This window comes from Felis catus, chromosome C1 (genome assembly GCF_018350175.1).
Source record: "Felis catus isolate Fca126 chromosome C1, F.catus_Fca126_mat1.0, whole genome shotgun sequence".
NCBI lineage: Eukaryota > Metazoa > Chordata > Mammalia > Carnivora > Felidae > Felis > Felis catus.
The window spans coordinates 10659265-10681121 of record NC_058375.1 but is presented as its reverse complement, the minus strand read 5'-3'; the positions used below and the strand labels follow the sequence as shown (position 1 = coordinate 10681121).

Below are 21857 nucleotides of genomic sequence, written 5' to 3'. Positions count from 1 at the left end.
GTGCTCACCTTGCCCCGTCCCTTCCCTCTGTCCACCTTGAGCATGTCCCTCCCCTGCATCGGACCTTCAGGGGCTCTTCTTCCAGGTCCCTCAAGGTCCTCCCCAGCCCGAACCCCACTGCTCCCCCATGAGAACTCTCTACCCCATTCAAACCAACCCATCATCATTCCCCAGACGTAACATGCACCTTCTCACCTCTGTTTTTTTTTTCCCCCCAAGCTCAGAACGCCTCCCTTCCTGGAGCCCTAATCCTCCTCTTGAAATCCTATCCTCCAAGATCCAGTTCACAGACCACAGAGCCCACTTGGCCAGGCATTGCCAGCTTACTGTGGGCGAGAGTGGGAAACCCAACTTGATATTCGTGCACTTGATTCACATGCTCCAGCTTAACTCAGGCAGCTGTGCAGCCCAGGACCGGGCTTTGCAGCTGTGAGAACAAACCCAGTCGTGGCGCTGACGGGAGCCAGTGGAACACATCCCATTCGCCATGGCTGCTTCCAGGCTGGCAGACAGACCCCGGCTCTCAGGTGCCATGCCAGATGATGTGGCACTTGGCACTGGCAGATGGCTCCAAGAGCAGCGGCAGTGACTTCGCTAAGTCACCCTTGAAAGCTCCAAGCCCCTGGGAGGGAACAATTAGGTGTAGTCCCTCCAACAGCAGTTCTTAGCTCAGTGGCAACAGCATCCTGTATGAGCTCGTTCAGGTGCAAAGTCATGAGCCCTGCCCCCTCCCACTGGATCCGAATCTCTGGGGAGGGGGCTCGGGAAACTGTTTTCACAAGTTCTCCGGGTGATGCCTGAGCACATGAAGGTTGAGGAGTCCCTGGGTTACGAAATGAGGTTACAGAGGAGGCAGGGTGGCGGGTGCTGGACCATAGAAGGCCATGGAGAGAAGGCTGGGATCATCTTACATGCAGTGGGAAGTTGTTGGAGGGAGAGTCCACCAGGGCTCTCTGGAGAAACAGAACCAATAGCAGATATTCATTCATTCATTCCTTTGTTTCTTTAAAGGAATTGGCTCACACGATTGTGGGGGCTGGCGAGTCTCAAACTTGTGGGGTAGGCTGGAAACTCAGGCAGGTGTTGATGTTGTAGTCTTGGGTCTGAAATCTATGGGGTGGGTTGGCAGGCTGGAAACTCAGGCAGGAGTTCTATGGTATAGTCTTAAGGCAGAATTCCTTCCTCCTTTGAGAAACCTCAGTTTTAAGTTTTGTTCTTAAGGCCTTCACTTATTAGATACCTTCAAAATCCCTCCGCAGAAACAGCTAGACCAGCGGTTGACCAACAACTGGGCCACATAAATTTCACCATCTCGCAGGGCTCGTGCCAGCTCTTCTTGAGACCTGAGGATTTGGCTTTGTCTAGGTTACCGCCAGGCCCCCTTACAATGACCTCCCAGTGATTTCAGATACACTGAATGAGTTCCGGACACTGCAACCACATGTGCCCATCACCATGACCTTGCAAGGTTTTTGTCTGCAGCTAGAAGCCCTCTCTCTCTGGGCAGAGGATGCGAATCTATTTCCTTGGCCCCCCTTTGTGCTGGATACCTTTGGTTCATCCTGCAGCCTTTCTCAAAGCATCAGGAGGCTGGCCTGGAGGAAATGCATCAGTGGCCCTCCCTGATCTCTGGCTTCCAGTATGGTTTGGTCAATGGGAGACACCAGGAGGAGCCTGGAGGACGGGAGAGAGGGGCGGTCCCCTCACTGTTACTGGGGGTTGGCCCGCACGCCTTGAACTCTAAGCAGCAGCTTCGACTGGGCTGCCCCCCATTCTGCACATGTAGACTACCCATGTTGTTGAGTGCTCCCTGCCCTTTGCCCCTTGAGACCTGAAGGGGGTATCGGCTTCCTGCTCTGGCATCCCCAGGGCACTGCACTGTCCCTGTGGGGTTCTCTGAATTGAAGCTGAAGCCTTGTCAACAGTCCTTTCATTGAACTTCGTTCCCCCCCAAGTTCATATGTGGAAGCCCCAATCCCCAATGTGATGGGTGTTAGGTGGTAGGGCCTTTGGGGGGTGATGAGGTCATGGGGGTGGAGCCTTGGTGAATGGGATTCGTGCCTTTATTGGAGGAGGCAAGGGGATGATCTCCCTCTGCCATGTAAGGACACAAGGGGAAGGCAGCCATCCGCAAAGCAGCAAGAGGGCTCCCACCAGACACTGAATCTGCCGACACCCAGGTTATGGGACTGCCCAGCCTCCAGAACCGTGAGGCATAAATGTAGGCTGTGTAAGCCACCGCATCTATGTGGTTTTTGGTACTCTCCCCAAATCCCCGAGTTTGAGTGGGCCGACTGTTTTTGGCCATCTGACCGATACGCTCATAGCCCACACAGGACTGGCCACCGAGTGATTGAATGGCGTCAACTACCTACATCAAAAGTGGGAGAAAGACGCAGAATAGTCCAGCAGGCCAAGGAGCAAGCCCCCCCCCACCCCCACCCCAAGCCCCAGCATTTTCAGCTAAGGGGCCGAGTCTTAACTCCCAAATACGTTATGCAAAAAAGCGCCAGGGAGCCATTAAGGTCGGGGGGCTTGGCGGGGCTGGGAGGAGAGGGATGTCGTCGGCTATGCAGGGGTTAAGCTTCCAGTGCAGCATGGCCAGCACGACCCACTTTGCGATTTTTCTGCCAAAAATTTTTAAATGAAACAGCTGTGTATGAGCAAAACTGCTGAGAACGGTCCCAGCTCCAAGCATGAATCTGAATCACTCATGTTCGGGATTTGATGGGCTGTGTAATTGCTCTAAACCCTATTATCTTCCCTAGCAGTTGTTGAAGTGTCATTAGGACACCTCAAATGAAAGGCTAAATTCTCCTATATACACAATTTTAATAATTACAGTGCTTTTTTTTTTTTTTTTCTATTTCGAAATGTGAAGCTCTGCTCAAAAAGGGAGGTACCAGGATTACAGAATTGCAGCACAGACTTCTGAAGCCAGCCTGGGATGTCATTAAATATATTTTTTTAACTTTCCCTGGATTTTCCTGACCAGTTAATCTTTTCTGATTGTTGTTTTCTATTCTACGCGGAACAGAAGAGAGCAGGGCATGATGGGTAACAGGAGTAGCAACAATCTGCAAACATTTACTGAGCACCTACTATGTGCCAGTCACCGTGTCAGGGCCTGGGAACGTTCAGAATGGGCAAGCCCGAGGAAACCATTGCAATCTTTGTGCGACGTCACACAATCTTGTAGTTTACTTTCTTTTATCTCTCTGCTCTGCTACAGAGGGACGGCCTGCACGTAGAGTTGTATCTCAGTCATCTTTGTATCCAAAGTACGTAGCCCAGCTCAACCAGCATTTCTTGAAAGACTGAGTGAGCGTTGGTGGAGTGCACACAACGGGCCAAGAAGCCCTCTGGGTGCAGGGGTGTGGCCACAAACAAGGCAGATACAGTCCCTGCTTTCTTGGAGCACACAGTAGGGGTGCAGAGGCAAGATGCAATGAACAAGTACATGATCAGCATGATGAATGTCATGGAAGAGAAAGTACTGGATGTTCTGGCCCAAGTAAATCAATCAACATCAGTGCACCGGTAATCGGCACTTTGCAGTCAGGGCGTTGCAGGAAGTTACAAAGGTGTAGAAGAGGTACCCACTGGCCGCTGGGTAGCTGTTGGAGCTTGGGCAAGTTACCTCTCTAAACCCTGGTTTCCCATTTATTTATTTATTTTTATTTATTTTTTCTACATGTATTTATTTTCGAGAGACAGAGAGAGACAGCGCACGAGTGGGGGAGGGGCAGAGAGAGAAGGAGACACAGCATCCGAAGCAGGCTCCAGGCTCCAAGCTGTCAGCACAGAGCCCGACGCAGGGCTCGAACCCACAAACCGCGAGATCATGACCTGAGCCGAAGTCGGATGCTCAACCGACTGAGCCCCCCGGGCGTGCACCGCCCCCCACTCCCCAGTTTCCCATTTATAACATGAGAATGATACTATGTAACTCTCACTGCTGGCTCCCTTGACGTCCACCCTTTGGTGTTAAAGCCAGTATAATCTCCTTTCCCTGAGTGTGGGCAGGACCTACAACTAACTTCTAACAATTATTATATGGTAAAGATGATGGGATGTCATCCTGTCATTGGATTATGATCAATCTATCTAGAAAGATATGTATGTACGTATGTATCATCTCTATCTATCTACTGGTCTATCAATCATCTCTTGCTATATCTATGTGTCTATATCTTTTATCTACTATTATATCTATTATTTATTATCTGTTATTATATATATCTATTATCTACTCTTTATCATCTCTTTATCTCTCTTTCTCTGTGTCTGTGTGTATGTGTATATATCTATATATATATGTAGGTATATATATATATATATATAGATACATCTAGTTATATCATGTTCCTATCTATATACACTTACCTACCGATACTAACCTACGTCTCTGCCTTGCTTGTACACACAAAAGAGACTCTCCTTGCTGGCTTCATAAAGTCAGCAGCCACGCTGAGGAAGTATGGCAGCTGAACTGTGGGTGGCCTCTAGAACTGTGACAGCTGACAGCCAGCAAAATGCCACTCACACAGCCACAAGGACATGAGTTCTGACAACAACCTGAGGGGTTTGGGAAGCAGATTCTTCCACCGTCGAGCCTCCAGATGAGAATGCATCCATGCCTCCGCCCTGACTGCAGCCTTGGGAGACCCTGGGCAGGGGACCCGGGTAAGGACTCCTGACTCCCAGGAACCGTGAAATAACAAATATGTATTGGTTTGCTCACTACCTTTGCAGCACTTTGCCACGTAGCAATAGATAACTAACAAGATAGCTGGCACACAGAAGGTTCTGAGAGTTGGAGGTGAGGGAAAGCACAGGAAAACAGATCGGCAAAGCCTCTCTGACCGTCTCTCGCCTGGCCACCCCCAAATCCTAACAGAAGAGGGCATCCCGAACGGCTCAGGGCTGCAACAACATCAGCCTTGCTACGGTGCCTGGGTTTGGAACGAGAAACATCACCCAAGAACGCTTCCTAGAAAGGCAGATGCCCCAAGTCGCGCACACTCTGGGTTCACTCATCTCAATGCTGACAGCCGCAGTGCTGGAGCTGAGAAGAAGTGCTGGAGAAACGGCAGGACCCCCATTATCTGCCCAGAACTAGGATGACAATGCCAATAACGACGGGCTGTTAGCTTCCTCGTCACGGCCTGATGCAGGGACAGATGTGGAGCTGTGCAGAACTCCCCAGCCTCCGCCAGGCAACGCAGTGGCCCTGGGTGGCGGAGCACAGGCTTCGCCATCTGCTTGGAAGACGGATGCAACCGCCCAGGTTTGTGGGCACAAAATGGGAGACGCGTGCCCGGCTTGTTTCCAGACTTACCTGATTGAATTTCAGCACCACGTCTGAGATGGCTCTGTAACGATTCATACTGATGTGTCAGTCTCTAGCTCTCCGTCATAGCGGAGGAAGCAAGCCCCACTTCAGACGGCTGTTGGAAGACTTTATCATCAACATTATCGTCCGGAATGCTGCTAACAGATCGGACTGCACCAGAGGCAGGCCAATGGCTGGACTATAGCATCTCATTTAACTTCCCCAACGCCCTGGGAGTTGGGTGCTCTGGATAACCCATACTACAGGTGGGTAAGCTGAGGCATGGAGAGGCCAAATGACTGGCAGTGTCACCACGTGAAGTGCTTCTGATAATACTCAGCACACAGAGGGACAGATCCCCTGCTCTCCCTCCACGGACCCTGTTACACACGATTGTGGCATTTACCATTATCACGTGACCAACTTCCCAGTGACCTACACAGCCCCTACCTTGTGATCTTGCTGCACAGGAAGCGTCTGAACAGGTTGGTTCCCACGGGTGGGATGCACTAAAAGCCCAGGCTGTAGTCAGAACAGGCTCACGGGTGGGTGTGAAGTCCACTCAACCACCCCCACCTCACCCCTAATGCCCTCTGTTGTTGCCTGCTGGGCTGGAGCCTTGCTCAGGGGCATTTCAGGAAGCTCTGGGAAGCTCTGGGCATGCCCCGTGGGCCTGGGTCTGGGGGTGCTGATAGTCTGGCACCCAGTCCCTGCTCTGGAACAGGGCCGGGTGGGAGCCCTTGCAGGGTCTCTGCAGGACCGGGAGGCCAGTCTCCTGTCTGCCTTTGGTCAGAGCACGAGGCAGGGACTGGGAGCGGGGACCAACTGCAGACACAGCCTCCAGCATGTTGTCACATTCAACTAACTGTCTTCTGTGGCCACAGGAAGTCAGGCCAGATTTCCTTGAAATCCCAGGAAACTTTCCTTGGTGGACACCAGGGTGAATGGTCTAACACTGATTTTCACCCAATCGCAAATGTGCTCCATGACAGTGGACGGTGCCCACGCCTTGTTGACAGACAGCGATGTGAGATCCAGTCGACTGGGAGTCACGGTGATGCCCTGCCCCCCCACCCAGCTCCTGAGGGGTGATCAGCCTGGTCCCACTAGGAGCTAGGAACTAGGGACCGAGTCTCTCACGCACTATTGACTTGCAAGGGAAGGAAGAGAACTTGGCTTCACTCCGTGCCTACTCTGCCCCGGACAACATTCCCAGCGAGCAAGGCATTATTTTTATTCCCCTCCGTTCCATTTATCCGTCACTGCAGGACCCATCGCCCCAGAACTGAGTGACCTGAAATAACGATCGTTTATTCTGCTCGTGAGTCTGCAAGATGGGCACAGGGACGGCCTGTCTCTGCTCCTCATGGCATGAACTGAGGCAGCTTCGGTGGGGCTAGAAGACCCACTTCCAAGATAGCTCACGTGCACGGCTGCTAAGTAGACGGTGGCTGTCGGGGGGAGCTCCTCTCCATGTAGACCTCGCCGTGAGGCTGCTTGGGCTGCCTCCCCACAGGGCAGCTGAATTCCAAGAAGTCGGGGTGGAATCTACAAGGCTTTGCAGGTGACCCAGCCTTGGAGGTCCGAGACTCTCACTCTTTTGGCCCCTCAAGTCACGAAGACTAATCCAGATTCAAAGGGAGGGGGACTGGATTCCACTTCTCAATGGGAGGAGTGGCAAAGAACCGTGCGGCCCTACTTACTCCGCCACGCCCACTTTCCAGCCGGAAAGACTGAGGTCTCCGAGACATTTAGCACTCCCCACAGGCAGCAGCTGGAAGGCAGCAGAGATCCGAGTTGGAACCCAGGTCTGCGTAAGGTAAGGTCGGAACAAAAGCCCCTCCCGCTCTACTAAGTTGTGCTTCAGACCCGCAAGCTAATGTAAATGGTGGGCTGGTTTAGTTAACAGGGTGTGCCTTCAGAAATAGGTCCAGAAAGACGATTAAAAATAAGACCGTGTTTGGATTTCTTAAGACCATGTGAGTTTTCCTAAGCATTCGGTTTCTTTTCCGAGAGCCAAGTTCAGTCAAAGATTTCATGGGCTAACGCTTCGTCAGAACACAAAAAGCAGGCGATGTGGACTAGAAAAATAATTCCTGAACTTGTCCACATCTTCCTTCTCTCTGGCCAACATTTTTGTCCCACTACCCCTCCACTGAAGAAGCTGGAGATATGTGGGTGCCCTGGGCCCCCGGAGGCTGTGTACCGTTTACTCAGCATGTGTACTGCACAAGGAGATCAGTGGAGAGTTGAAAAGGGTTGAGACTTAACCTGCGCTCCGCTCCCCAAGCCTTGTGTCATGGCGTGGGACTGAGTCCGTCTGGAGTAAGGTCGGCATTTCCTATTTTGCTAAAGGTAGCTATGGAAGGTTAACCTGCCAGGTGAGACTAACAATGGGGCAAACTTCAAACCAATGCCATCTAAATTACCTCGAGGAGAGTCTGAGCATCTCAAGGGAAAGGTAGAGAAGGAGAATGTGACAACTCTTCTAACATCTCAAGCATTTGGGCTCTAGCTACCAATTTGCATACTCTGCTCAGAAAAACGATTCTTCAGGCTTGGGACCACCTTCCCGAGTGGGCAACTCAGAGATCATCTATCCCTGGCGTATTTGCATGCCCTTTAAAGGTCTTGCCCTTCTTGCTGTGTGACCTTGGGCCGAGATGATAACATCTCAGGGCTTGTCACTTCTCCTGGGAAACTGGGATCACGATGATCGTTAAATCTAAGACGGTATTATTTATAACACGCACCATTATTTTATGCATTACCAAGAAAACAAACCTGCCAATTAAACTGATGTGCCTTTGATGCTAAGATGTATCCTAATTTCAGAGGTTAAACATGGAAGGAAAATGGGTCTTCGAATCGATGGCATTTAGGAAAATGGCTGGCCTCCCTATAAGATGTTGTGCAAAAAAAAAAAAAAAAAAAAAAAAAAGCTTTGTAAACTATAAAGTGCTAAAATTAACTCTTCTTAGACATACGCACTTTCAAAGGACTTCGTCTTTAAGACTAATGTACTATTAGATTCTCCTAAGCCTTATATAATTGTTTTAATGTACTCACTTAAGTAGTTCAAAAAGCTGCATTTTTACAGTGCCTGAGTCTGAATTGCTTTTCTACATTTATAACATTCCCACCCTCTTATGATTTATTTGTGTAGAATCAACTTGTGAGTTTTCCCTTGAATGGGATTCAAGATCTGGGGCTTGATTTATAGTTCGAATTGACTAACATTTGGAAACAATGAACTGTGTTGTCTAAACACATAAATACCGCAAGAGAAAGCTGTAGCTAATTACTGGGACGGAGGGGGCCGGGAGAGGAAAACACCACAAAATCCTGTTCAGCCTCAGGGTGGGGGGCAGGGAGCACTCCTCGGGCCACGTTTCCCAGGCTGCTTTGAGGTTGGAAATGGCTGAGAGGTTTGGCCTTGCGGTTTCCCTCTGGGAAGAAAGAGAAATAGTCTGGAGGCCTTCAAAGAGCATTTGATCCGTAATTCTTCCAATCGGAAAAAAATCACAAGCTCTCCTGGGCCTTGGGCCTCCTCAGGCGCCAGGCTCTGACTTCTCGGCCCTTTGACCCCTAGGTGGGGGGGGGGGGGGGGGGGTGGGGGGGGTCACAGCCAGAAGGAGCCCCTCCAAGCCTCCCTCGTGTCTTTAGGGGGACAGCCTGGCGTGCCCCACACAAGCCACACCTTGGAATCAGACAGACCAGAGTTTACGTCCTGCCTCTGTCACTTGTCAGCACTTTGCTACTGGACTTCTCTGCACCTCAGTTTCCTTATTTGTAAGGTGACGTGGAGCGGCTGTAGGGGGTAAGTGTCCGTCCAAGTGGCCCGAACAGAGCCGCTCAGTGACTCCGTCGAGAACCCACTCAAGGACTCTCTGGCTCACGTTCAGCTAATAGCTGCTGGCCCCTGCCCCGCTCCCCCAGCGTGTGGCAGGCAGTGTCGGGCTTGGGGACACTGCGACCAGGAAGACGGGTCTGGCCTCTGCTCCCACAGGCCTTGAGAGTCTGGGGCTGGCAGCGGATCATGCGGCAGTAAGCAAACAAACATAGTAAGACATTCAGGGGGTGATGAGGGCCAGGGAGAGAAGAAAGCAAGGCGCTGGGTGGTCAGGGAAGCCTGCCCACGATGGCACCTCCAGGCCATGATCCCTCAGCCCTATGCTTCTCACCCGGGGCTGGGCGGGGGGGGGCGACTCTACCCCCAGGTGGCGTGTGGCAATGTCTGGTGACGTTATTATGACAGGGTGGGCGTGGCTACTGGCACGCAGTAGGTGGAGGCCAGGGATGCTGCTAAAAATCCCACAGTGCACAGAACAGCCCCCACCCCACACAACCCCTCGGAGGATGAGCGGGCCCCCGATGTCAATAGCACTGAGGCTGAGCAACCCTGATCGGCTCCATTACTCTGTGCTATGTTCTTTGCGCCGCTCAGCAGAGCTGATGGCCGGGAAAACCCCTCAGTGCAAGGGACCTACAGTGGGTGACGTCGGAGACCAGCCACCCAGGCAGCACCCCCTCCCATGGTGGGCGGGCATGCGACAATGCCTAGGGTACAGTCCCACCCCTCTTGGCCTAGGTTGTTCCGAGAAAGCTTCTTCTGCTAACTAAAGAGCAAAAAAAAAAAAAAAAAAAAAAAGAAAAAGAAAAAGAAAAAGAAAAAAATATCAAACAACATAGGAATCCGGGGGTGGCTCTAGCCAGCTTTGGGGAAAATGGATTCAGGAACACTTCCATGAGATCCAGTAACAGACTGTCCTGGTCCAGTAAGTGCACCCTCCCTGCACCCCGCTCCCCCCCCCCCCCCCCCCCCCCCCCCGCCATCAGGACTCTGATGGTGCTCGGGAGACAATATGCACAGCCCTAACGCTGTCCGAAACCAGCCACGGCCACTTCATTCTTCTTTGCCAGTGATTTGTTCTAGGGATGGTCATGTGACCTCATTCTAGTCAATAAGGAGGGTAAGTCGGCTTGAGAGCTTCTGGGGAAGATTCTTCTCTCTGACAAAGCAGAGGGGCCACATGACCAGCACGTTTTACCAGCACTCTTCTATTCCTGTTTGGGGAACGGGCTTGTAAGAAAGGATGTGATGCTTGGAGCTCTGGCAGCCATTTTGTGACTATCAGGGAAGGGGTTCCCCAATATGCTGGGGGGGGGAAGGAAGGGAACAGAGAAAGAATCTGGATCCTCAATGACAGGGCAGGGCCCTAAGCCAATTCTGCAACCTTAAGACTTTTTGTGATGTGAGAAATGAAATGGGGGTGCTTGGGTGGTGGCTCAGTCGGTTAAGTGTCCAACTTTGGCTCAGATCACAGTCTCACGGTTCGTGGGTTCGAGCCCCGTGTCAGGCTCTGTGCTGACAGCTCAGAGCCTGGAGCCTGCTTCTCATTCTGTGTCTCCCTCTCTCTCTGCTCCTCCCCCACTTGTGCTCTGTCTCTCTCTCTCTCTCTCAAAAATAAACATTAAAAAAAAAAAAAAGAAATCAAATGCATTTATCATTGAAGCCTCTATTGGGCATTTTGTTACCTGTAACCCAAAGCATCCTAAATAATATGGTTTCTTTTTGTAATAATACTTCTCAGAAAATGTCCATCCCCAGAGGTTAACATTTTAAAAGATGCTCTCTCTAGAACGGACAAAGCATCAGTTATTTAAAAACCTCTTTACTCTGGAATGATGCCCTCTACCCCTGCGGTTTCCACAAAGTACAAAATGACTGTATTTAATTGCACGCAGAGTCATGTGATCTATGACATATATCATCTCTGCTTTCGCACGGTGACTTAATGCTCATGATCTCCATTCGTGGGCCCAGAATCTCAATACTAGAAATGGCACTTCAAGCCGATTTCCTCCATAATCTCCTCATCTGTCGTCTGTCTCCATCCCCACCCCGGGTAGTACTGACTCCTTTGCCTGGTGAGCACATGATAAAGAACTGAGCTTCCATGGCCGGCCCCTCCTTTCTCCTTCCTCTTTCGAGAGACCTGCTCACAGAAAGGGCACATTCTGCTCTGCTCCTCCACAAACTTAGGAGGGGAAGGGCAGCCTCCACCCCTGGGGGAAGGGGGACCTGCTTCAGGCCAGTGCTACCTGCGTCTGGGTGGGGAAATACATCTAATTAGGGAGCCCACCTGCCTTCCCTCATAGTCACACAATGGCTGCCAGAGCTCCAAGCATCACCTCCTTTCTAGCAAACCCACTGCCCAAACAGGAACACAGGAGTGGTGGTAAAAAAAAAAAAAAAAAAAAAAAAGGATTTTGTAGTCATCTGGCCCTCTGCTTTATCAGAGAGGAAAATCTTTCCCGGAAGCTGCCAAGCCAATTTACCCTCCTTATTGACTAGAACGAGGTCACATGACCATTCCTAGAACAAATCACTGGCAAAAAGGAATGAAATGGCCATGGCTGATTTCAACCTGTGACACAGGACACATTCTCCAATGTTATCTTTGTCCGAAATGAAGATGATATTTGGGTCTCGCACTGTGTGACTGGGGTGAGTTCAGAGAATGGACCCTTCTGGTTCCTCTAGGCAGAAAAGTATTTACTACAGGATATTGATTATATTGTGTGATTAGAGGAAGAGCCTAAGGAACACAGCTCTCAGGAATGAAATCCACACCAGGAAACTGCTGCATCTTCTACGCATCAGATGTCGGCAGCCCCAGGACTTTACCTCCTTGGCCACAATCAGGAAGCTACCCCTTCCCCTGCTTCTCTTGCAACCACACCACGCGTGCCAAGACTGTGGCCAGCTGGGCCCACTCCCAGGCCACTGCTAAAGCGACCACGGAGAAGTAAAAATAAAATGTTAAAACGAATTCTAAAAAATGGGGCGGCTGGCTGGCTCAGTCGGTTGAGCATCTGACTTCGGCTCAGGTCGTGGTCTCCCGTCCGTGGGTTCGAGCCCCATGTCGGGCTTTGTGCTGACAGCTCAGAACCTGGCTCCTGCCTTGGATTCTGTGTCTCCCTCTCTCTCTGCCCCTCCCCTGCTCACGCTCTGTCTCTGTCTCTCAAAAAATAAAAATAAAACGCTAAAAAAAAAAAAAATTGAAAGTGACCACAGAGAAAGAAAGGACCTTAGATACATGCTTGCCTGCTGAAGTGCAGAAGCAGTGGGCAGGTGTCTCTGCCTCCCTCCTACGTCCCAAACCTCTCTCTCTAGCTCTCAACAATAAAAAGAAACATTAAAAAAAATCAGACAGGGACAGCAGGGCTTAGAAGGGTGTGTGAGTTAGATCTGTACAGATCAACAAAGAATTAAAGATGTCCAAATTCCTTAATGACAGCACTGTCAGGAAGCTTTGTGTTTTCTTGAAGGCTGAGACAGTGAAGCAAACGGAAGGAAGGTCATGCCTGACCGCATGCTCTCTGACTCCCAAGGTTTTCCCTGCCAACTGGACTCATGTCCGTTTCCTCCGAGGGCCATCCAGTTGAGGAGGCCCAAATGAGAAGGTGTCCACAGGGGATGGCTGGCTTCAAGCATAATTCAGTGTCCTGGCAGGGGGTTGGCCTGACAGCTGATGAAAACAAAATATAATGGAACATCAACCAAAGCGGACGTGGCAGGGCATCGGCTGACATGCCAAGCCGGTCGCCAAACTCCCTCCCGCGGGATGCCAATCACGTGTGGCTGCCCCTCTGGGGTGATGTGACCAAAAGGCACCGGCATCAGATGCTGACACGAAAGGAACAGTGTCTGGGGCAACTGGCGGAGGGGTGGTCACACCCTTGAGGGGCTGTGGGCTTTCTCCTTCGGACCAGAGGGCCCACTAAGGGCTCTTCGTACTGTCTGGGGCTTGGGAAGAAAGAACATCGGGGGCCGTGCCCTCACATCCGTGTTCCTGTATGGCTTCCAGAACTGGAATATTGAGATGAGAGATAACTCGCCTATTCCACCTAAGAAAGACTATTCCAAATGACAGGGACCACTGAGTCCTTCCCGTGCAGTACGGGTGTGCTAATTGTCCTTTAATTGCATTATCTCGCTAGTGTCAACGATGGTCCCTTTTGTCCCAGCATCCATTCCCCTTTCCTGTGCAGTTATGGAATATTCCTTCCATCCCCCATCCCTGTCCCCCAAGCCCACCAATCCAGGCAGGCACATGGGAGCCCGGGGACTCCGCTTCCCAGGATCCTTTGCAGCTAAGTTCTGCTGCGTGGCACATTCTGGTCAATGGAAAGTGGCCGGGACCAGCTTCCGAACGTGCAGATCACGTGGGTTTAGAGAATCTGCCTCTGCTTCCACGTTCCCCCTCTGTGGCTGCAAAGGGTGTGGAGGCAGCTTCACCCAATGGGTAAGTCCCCAATACTGAGCAGAGCAACAAGGTAGAAGGAACCTGGGTCCCTCGACAAGCTCACGGGGCAGAGCTGCCCCCGACCACCCTCTTCTAGGCTTTTACGAAAGAGAAAAATGCACAACCTTGCAACATAGGTCTGATTTCCTCTCCATTTTGTCGAGGAGCACCCCAAGGTTCAGACAGGTTAAGCGGCTTGCCCACGGTCACAGCGGTATGAAATGGCAGGGTCGGGACGTGACTCCAAATGTAGCTGTAACCAAAGCGTATGCCCTTACGTACTGCTCAGGGTTCTTGCTTCCCTCGGCAGTGCCTGTGCTGATGGCTCTTTCCCCACGTCTGCACATTTTAAGACGTTGGGACAAAGAACCTGATATACTCTCTTCAAAGAGAAAGGAAGGGGGGAGGCCTCTTTTTCCTTGGTAAATCTGAGTGTTGGGGACTTGGGGGGCTCAGGGTGTGATCAATTGGGGTGATGAGCTGACATCTGTTATTTTTGCCTCCAGTCCCCCATTCTGGTACAAGCACCCAGATTTTGCATGGGGAGGGGGCCTCCCCTGCACTCTTCATTCATGTTGCTCACGGTGGTTGACCCCACTGGGCCCGAGTTAGGCCAACGGGTCCCCATCGCGGACATTGGCGTTTTGGTGGGGAGACACAAATCTTTCAGGGCTAGAATTCATTCATTCCAGCAGCAAACCCCACAGGACTGTCCACAGGTCCCTGCTACCTGGAACCCCGTGCTGCCCTGAGTCCTGACCCTTCCGAGTCTTGCTCGTCAGCTCTTCCTCTGATGTGGAGAGAGCTCTGTCACATCCTTCCTTCTGAGCAACCCTGTCTCTGCTCACATTTTTTCCAGGACTGGTCTTTCTTCCTTTCAAAGAGCCCGCCTGATAGAGCTGCTCTGAGCCCAAGGCAGAGGGGGATGGCTCAGACCACGTCCAAAGACGACACCGAGGTTTCCAAGCACACAATCTGGGCGCCCCGGAGCTGGACTCAGAGGCCAGCGTCACTAGGTCGGGAGCTGGCGGGCCCAGGAAGGGGAACAGAGGCAGGTGGGAGTCTGGGGAGAAGATAGAGGACCAGGACTGACTGGGCGGGTGCACGACTGTTTATCTCGCTGGCTTCTGGGGTGTAGGTGAGTTCAGATAAAAGGCTCCGTGTTCACTGGGGGACAGGATCTGCGTTGGTGCTCTGTGTCCTGGCACATGGACCAGGCCCAGAAGAAAGGCCACCAAGGCTTTTGCCTGCTGGCCACGCCCAGTGCCCCTGGAGCCCCGCTGTGGAGCGCTGGCCCTCCCTGGAGCAGAGGGCAGCAGAGCGAGGCCAGCAGCCTCTCTCCAGGCCCAGTGAGAGCGACGCCCGGGGAAGCACAGTCATACAGCACTTGAGTACCTCTCTCCCCAGACGGAGCTGGATTTATGGGGCCCACTCGTGGCTCTGCTTCGTTCCGGATGCAGAGACCCAGCTGGGGCATCATTCATGAAGGACAGCCCAAGCAACGGGCAGCTGGGCCCCCAGCTCCTCCAGCCTTGCTCCACTGGGGACCAGAAAGCGATGGCGGCTCTGGGACCTCGCTCCCTGGTCCTGTCTGCAGGGGCCTCCGATGCATGGACTTTCTGATCCTGAGTATCAGCACCCCGCCCCCCCCCCACCCCTGCGGCCCCAGCACACCGTCAGGTCTGGTGCTGGCCAGAGGGCAGGGTTGCACATCAGTCACAGACACAGCAGGGGACGGCGGTGAATGGTCAGTGGGTCGGAGTCCCCCCTCTGCAGATCTCTGATGAAGTGATCGAGGACACCCTGCTCCATTTCTCTGAGCCTCAGTTTCCTCCTCTGAAAAATGTCCTTCTCAGGACACTGTGTGGGTCAAGGGAGATCTCTAACACGGTATTTGCTGTGTCATGAGCCCTCCATAAATGGTGGCCACGGCCGCAGTATTAGGCATAGTAACACAAATGTCTTATTTTTCCCATAATCATTTTCACAATCACAAATCACATTCCATTTTCCCGACCACACCGGGAGGAGCATGGGTCAGACGGCAATTGTTTCCATGTTAGCAGTGAGGGAATCAGGCCCTGAAGGGTCAGGTGGCTTTCCTGACTGAGCCACCCAGGCGCCCCTGGAAGAGATCATTTTAAAATGGAGGGTGTGACAGAGGGAGGCTCTGGAAGGGTCAGGAGAACAGCCCCCTTTAGTGCAAAGAAGGAGGGATTGAAGAGAGACCTTGCAGCAAGCCGTGTTGGTAAATTCATCACTGGTGTGTGACAGACAGAGCAGGCTGTCAGAACCTTCCCGATGAAGCCCGGGATATGATGAATGACTTGTCTTGAGCAGCCCATCCTTATCCTCCTTCTCCCCCTCCCCCCATTGGGAAATGGAGATTCTACGGAGGACAGCCCATCCTAAATCACCATCCCTTCTCTTTCAGTTTCAGAGGGGCCCGGAATGCCCTAGGGTCAAGGACTCGGCTAATTTGTGAGCTGCACTCGGGGTGGAAGTCACCTGCAACTCTGCTGGCCCCTGTCTGCATCACGGCTCCTTGCAACACTGACAAGTAAGCTTGGCCCCAGACACACGAATGTGCTCCTGGTCTTGACTTCCAGAGAAAAACATTCCCAGAGGAGCCCGTTGAGGTATCACGGAAAGAGAACCACAACGATGTGGAAACACCCCGAGACTGTGCTCCGTGTGGCGTTCGTGGACCGGCTGTCAAGGAGTTCCAGAATCGCCGCCCGGTTCCGTGGGCCGCAGCGGTTAGAACGTTTCTGATCTGATCACCACGGCCCTTGCCTTATGGTCCTGTTTCCTCCCACGCTTCCTTTTTTCAGATATAGAATTCATACACCATACAATTCACCTTTTAAAAGTATACAATTCAGTGGTTTTTCGTATATTCGCAAGGCTGTGCAAACCATCGCCGCTATCGAATTCTAGAATATTTTCATCGCGCCAAGGAAATCCCCACCCATGAGCAGCCACTCCCGTCTCCCCTCCCCCCGGCTCTGGCAACCACAGATCTGCCTTCTGTCTCTATGGATTTGCCTGTTGCGTACATCCCGTATGCACGAAGTCGCACGACACAGCGTTCTTTGTGGCTGCCTTCCGACAGCATCATGTTTTGAAGGCTCCAGCCCTTTTCGAGTTATGTGTCCATGTTTCACTCCTTTCTATGGCCGGGAAATATCCCACTGTACGGACATACCACACTTTGTTTGTCCTTTCCTCAGCTGATGGACGCCTGGGTTGTTTCCACCTTCTGGCTATTGAGAATTGCGCCGCGGTGACCATTCGTGTACGAGGCCGTGTGGACGTCGGTTTTCGTTTCTCTCGTATATACACCGAGGAGTGGAATTGCTGGGTCATCCGCGGTTCTTGGCATCAAGAGCATAAAAACCTTGCGACTTGACATACTGGGTCAGGAAGTATTTCTGGGCTGGGATTCTGGGCCACCCGAAATCCCTGCTGTCTTCCCGTCTGGCTCATCACGGAACTGCCATCCCACGTGCAACACCCCAAGTCTTTCAGAAGCTATTAATACCCCAGGTTGAGATCCCACGGCACGAGATCTCTAAGTGCAGGCATAGATGATCTGACAATGCCTCCGTACTTCAGTACCAGAAACACGTCTGATACTTAGAACTTCGGTACGGCCTTTGGGGACATCCATTATCTAACGCTGGTTTCATCGGTCGCACGAAGATACGAAGACGCAACAAGGGAGAGGAAGTCTGGGGTCTCCAAGGCTTCCTGTAAAATACTGTGTAAGATTCCAGAAATGAGACTAAATTATACGTTACATATATATTTTATTTAGTTAGAACCTCCTTTTCAAAAAGATGTTCTTCAGGGGCCTCCGGATAAAAGTCAAAGCCGCTCATTAATTACATCCTGAGTCCCACCGTCACATGAGGAGTTTTGTTTGCTTGACATTGACTTGATCTGATTAAGTTAATGGTCCCCTTTTTGCAGAGCTGGCTCTGGCCAGGCCCATTTCTGATCATTTTAACAACTCGACTGGGTCCTCTAAAAATTAAATGGAAGTTAGCCTCGGACCTGGAGGTACTTTTCCATTCATTTACTGCTGGACCACGTCAATATTCTAAAGAGGTTTCGGGTGTTACTCCTTTTTGAATAATTTATCATCGGTAATGAAAGCTTTAAAAACTGGCTAACATGAAAGCAAAACCGTCATTCCCACAGGTGTCTGCAATGAAGCCTTTCTGGGCAAAAGCGATGAAAACACCCATTTCAGCTTCCGCAGCCCCCAGGCAATTCGGCTGGTGGAGTTCACCTCACCCTGCTGGGTAGTCACTGCACATGTGCTCTGAACGCACAGTGCACGAATCAGACATAAAGCCGTGGCACAAGGGTGTAGCGGACAGGACAGGCGAGGTTATACTGCCGTAACAAACAACCCCACTACAGTCAGGGGTTTTGTTACTCATTTATTTATTTATTTATTTTTAATTGTAATTTGTTTCCGAGAGAGAGAGAGAGAGAGAGAGAGAGAGAGAGACAGAGTGCAAGCGGGGGAGGAGCAGAGAGAGAGGGAGACACAGAATCCGAAGCAGGCTCCGGGCTCTGAGCTGTCCGCACAGAGCCCGACGCGGGGCTCAAACCCATGAACCGTGAGAGCGTGATCTGAGCTGAAGTCGGAGGCTTAACTGACTGAGCCTCCCAGGGCGCCCCCAAAGCCAGAGGTTTTAAATGAGCATTTATTTCTTACTGCATTTCTTACTGTCCTTACCCCGGCAAAGGAAGTAGAGCTCACCTGCTAAGACTACTGATTTCTGCATGGAGAGAAGGGTGTTTGCTGATGCACTTTGAAAAGCTGCTTGGATGCTCTGCTACTTGATTATCTGCCACGTTATAAGCAGAGGACTTCATGAGATAGTGAGCTCTCCGGCAACGTAAAGAGAGGAACTGTGTTTTCTACGTCTCCTTTGGCTTTGGTGCTTCGCCACAGGGCCATGCGTGGAGCAGGTGATCAAACTGTGTCAAAGGCAGCAGAGCACAGACAGAGGTCACGCTCACGGGTGCAAATGCTGCTTCCGGCGCTCCTGAGCTGTGTGACTCAGACAGTCTTCTTAACTTCTCTGTGCCTCAGTTTCCTCATCTATGAGGTGGGGAAATGGTGTAGTCTGGTATATAATAAAGGTGACTGAATTACTGCCTGTTAAGCACCTAGAAGAATCCCTGCAACATTACGGGCACCACGTTATCGGCTAATAAATAAACGAGAATCAGCATCTTTTGAACGTTGACGAAGGATTATTTTATCCTCACAGCAGCTCAACACAACAGGCATAGTATGGTGACCATTTTGCAGATAAGGAAACTGAGGCTTGAGGGCCAACTTGCCTGGGGTCTGAAGACTCATGGAAGACGATCTGGGCCCCAGTTGGAAGCCAGGTATTCCTGACTCCACGGCGGACACTCTGCCTCGAAGCTACGGAACCTCTATTTGCAAAAACTGAAAAAATGCTTCGGTGAGCAACAATGGTGCCCATCTCTCTTGAGCTGATGTATCGTAAACTCCACGCTCTGTCTTCATTCAGTCTGTTACCATTCTGGGTTCCAACATACTTCCCAATCGTCTCACGCCCATCCCTTTTTGTAGACTCCCGTCTCCTGGAATGGGTTCTAGGGTGCACTGCATCGTTCTCCCCTTGGCATTACTTACTCCAACAAAACAATTCAAAACAGCACCACCCTCTCCCTTTCCACCCCCCTGCTTTACTCAAGTGGCTGTCCAATGACATGTCCACACAGAGAATTCACACCTCCTGAAACCCATGACGCCATCTCGACAATCTTCTGCCCACAGTGGACCCGGAAGCTGCGTGCTGAGCCAACTTGCATCCTTGCATCCTGCTTCTCTCTGCTGCTGTCATGCTTTGGAGAAAAGGGCAGGTCGTGCCCTCCCTCCAAGCCTCTTTTTTCTTTCTGAAAAGTTTGTCTTTCTTAAGCTCGCTCCTTCAGGTGACAGGGGGTGAGGACTCCTCATGGTAGCAAAAGGCAGTTCTTTGAGGAAGCACCCAATGGGGAGACGCTTCCACGGTGCCGTGCTTGCTAAGGGGGGGGGGGAGGGACAGTTATCTTCGAAAATGAGGGCAACGTGCAGGGCCCAGGCGAACTGGACACTTCTGTGTCCCTTTGCAACAGCAATGCACCCACCGCAGAGCTCTCGAGCAGATTCTGGGCTGCTGGAAGAATTGTCAGTTACCCCGTCTTTACGTCTAGGATGCCAGGCTCTGTTCTAGGGACTAGACACTAGGGCTGCACAGGACAAGCTCCCTGCACCGACGGAGCTCCCACCGGGTGGGTGGACTGAGATGGGCTTGTCACGGGCTGAGCTGGATGTAGCACAGGGACTCGGGCCTCATTAAGATGCGAGCCTTGAGTCTGAAGAACGGAGGGGGCCTGAGCTCTGGCGGGGGAAAGTCAAGGGCGGGGGAGGAGACGGGTGCCTGAGAAGATCATGCACAGGCCAGGGCCAACCTTGACTTGAGGCATATGGCACCTACGGGCAGGAATGACACCCAGAGTTTGGTCCACGGGAGGGCAGAGCTCTGAGAGACCGAAGGCACCAGAACAGGCGATGGAGGCTGGAAAGGAGCTCATCTGGCATTTCCAATCAGAGAGAGACAGAGTGCAGGTGGGAACAGAGGGGAGGTGGGGCCCACAGAGAAGCGGACAGATTTTCTCCCATGAGGAGCTCACCACGAGTGGAGGTGGGGGAGAACAAGTAATAAACCAACAAGGAAACCTATACTGTACAAGGTAGAAAGAAATATAAGGTAGGCTGGGGGTGGGGGTGGGGATAAAGAACGGGGTGCCAGTGAAGCCTTCCTATTTCAGGCCAGGTTTTCTGACAGGTGACATCTGAGCAGAGACCTGAGTGATGGGAGAACGAGGAGAGGCACAGACAGCATGTGCAAAGGCCCCGTGGGAGGACAATGCATGGCATGTCGCAGCAATGCTGGCAGAGAATAAGCACGGGGACGCGTGGCAGGAGATGAGGGCAGGGGGGGTAGGTGGGAACCAGACCCCATAGGGCAGCCGGAGGGAAAGAAGTTGGGCAAATTTAGGTTACATTTTTGTGGAGGTTCCGATGGATGGCAGAGACGGTGAACACTGAGGGTGCCACGAAGCCCGCATTTGAAAATAAACTTAACTGCAGGGAGGGCAGCAAGGCTGTGGCTGGAAGAGTATAAAAGGCTTTTGACCCACTCACTAAGGGCCAGATGAGCACCTACTCTGCGCCCTGCACGCGGTACAAAGGTCGCAGCTGGGCCTGTGTCGGTTCCCAGCCTGCTGGGAGTCCCCGGGCGGTGGGTACGCACACCCCCTCACAGTGTTATCCGTGTGCGCGGTGGTTCTCATTCTCTGACGGCCTGCGGGGCAGGTGCTGCTGGGGTGGTGCAGCCAGTCCCTGGCCCCTTGGAGCTGATTGTGCCCGTCTCATCCTAGCTCCGTAGTTCGGGACGTCAAGTCAGTGGCGAAAGTATCTACGCCATGGAAATCGGGGGTCGCCGCAAGCAGCCTCCCCTCCCCCGTCCCGGAGAGAGCTGGTGGTTACGCACTGAGCAGCACAACACGGGCTACACCCACTTGGCAGAGGAGGGCACCCAGTGCCCCAAGTCCAGGGACCCCCTGCCTTTTGTCAGTTTGCAGAGGATCCCGGTAGCGGACAATCCAGCGGCATTCCACTTTGGGTGCCACGGAAGTTTCAAGGCTTTCCATGCCTCTTTTGGTTCCTGACCGTGTCTAAGCCTGAAATCCCTCGTGGGCTTTCTTGCCATGAAGGGGGCGATCCCCCGGCTGACCCCTGAAGGCTACGAGGGGGCACCTAGAAAACCCCGCTGGGGAGCAGGGGGAACCGCGCGGGGCTGCATCCGTCGGAGCCGGGGGAGGAAAGTAGGGAAGCGGAGGTTCAGGGTGAGAGTCCGTAAATGCCACCTACGTAATTGCTGGTGAACAAAAAGTCGGGCCCCGCGGTATTCCTTTTGATGACGCCGAAAAATCCAATCCAGTTTTTTTTTTTTCACTTCCTGGGGTGGAGGCTGTGGGCTGTGCGGGTTCACGGGGCGCTGAGCGGGGAGGGGGCGGCCTGCTTGTTTGCCAAAGACAGACAACCCGGGGGGCTGCCCAGGGCTCCCTTCTCCCCAAAGTTCTCACCGGCTTCAAATATAAACTGGGCT

At 52.2% G+C, this 21857-nt stretch overlaps 1 protein-coding gene and 1 non-coding gene across 4 annotated transcripts in view; one reads left to right on the top strand and one right to left on the bottom strand.

The window, feature by feature from the left end:
- The window catches only part of KAZN (kazrin, periplakin interacting protein), a 1126623-nt gene that overhangs the window by 255968 nt on the left and 848798 nt on the right, over window positions 1-21857 (bottom strand). The gene's annotated exons all lie outside the window — the stretch shown is intronic.
- TRNAR-UCG lies at window positions 12188-12271 on the top strand. Its single transcript has one exon. It is a non-coding gene; the product is annotated as a tRNA-Arg (tRNA).